Source organism: Mandrillus leucophaeus, unplaced genomic scaffold (assembly GCF_000951045.1).
Source record: "Mandrillus leucophaeus isolate KB7577 unplaced genomic scaffold, Mleu.le_1.0 Scaffold413, whole genome shotgun sequence".
NCBI lineage: Eukaryota > Metazoa > Chordata > Mammalia > Primates > Cercopithecidae > Mandrillus > Mandrillus leucophaeus.
The window spans coordinates 348776-349866 of NW_012104399.1; positions in this window are offsets into that span (position 1 = coordinate 348776).

Below are 1091 nucleotides of genomic sequence, written 5' to 3' on the forward strand. Positions count from 1 at the left end.
AATCTCGGCTCACTGCAACCTCCGCCTCCCGGGTTCAAGCAATTATCCTGCCTCAGCCTCCCGAGTAGCTGGGATTACAGGCATGTGCCACCACACCCGGCTAATTTTGTATTCTTAGTAGAGACGGGGTTTCTCCATGTTGGTCAGGCTGCTCTTGAACTCCCAACTTCAGGTGATCCACCCACCTCGGCCTCCCAAAGTGCTGGGATTACAGGCGTGAGCCACTGCCCCCAGCTCCTTCTTTTTTTTTTTAAAGTAGAAATGAGGTCTCACTATGTTGCTTAGGCTGCTCTAGAATTCCTGGCCTCAAAGGTTCCTCCTGCCTCAGCCTCCTAAAGTGGGAGGATTACAGGTGTAAGCCACCGTGCCTGGCCTGAACTTGTATTTTCTACTTTACTATTTCAGGTTTTAGAGACTTACTATCTGCAGTGTGTAGCCTTTTAAAAATGTTTTGTTAAATTTATCCTTTCAGGATTATTACTTGGATTTGATTAGTAGGCTTGTGTGTATCATAATTTTATTTACAGAATTAGCTTAATGATTTCATAGGCTTCTAGAATACCCCCAATCTTTCTTTTCATCTCCAATCAGTTCTCTCTTCCATATCTTTTTACACCCTTCTAAGCCTTATCCAATGTTACATAGATATTTAGATAGACATATCCTAATGCCTGGCTTAGCAATCTTTTCCCTGTATCTCCACAGCATCAGAAAAGAGCTGAGTGCCTCCAGGGAACTTCCTTGATTCAAGTGCTACCATTGCCATCTGGCTCCCCAGTTGTTTGAACCAAGGTATAAGTTCAACCCTATGGTAGAGAAGTCAGAGAATTGACAGGAGTTAGAATTCACTTCAAAATAGTATACATATTTATGGAAAGTATTTGACTCCTATGGCACAGGTCATTCTTTTTGTATTCTAAAGGGAATTATTCAATTAAAAGGCATGTAGGCTGGGAGCAGCAGCACATGCTTATAATCCCAACACTTTGGGAGGCCAAGGTGGGAGGATCACTTGAGCTTAGGAGTTTGAGACCAACCCTGGCAACATGGTGAGACCCTGTCTTTAAAAATCAATAAATAATAAATAAAAT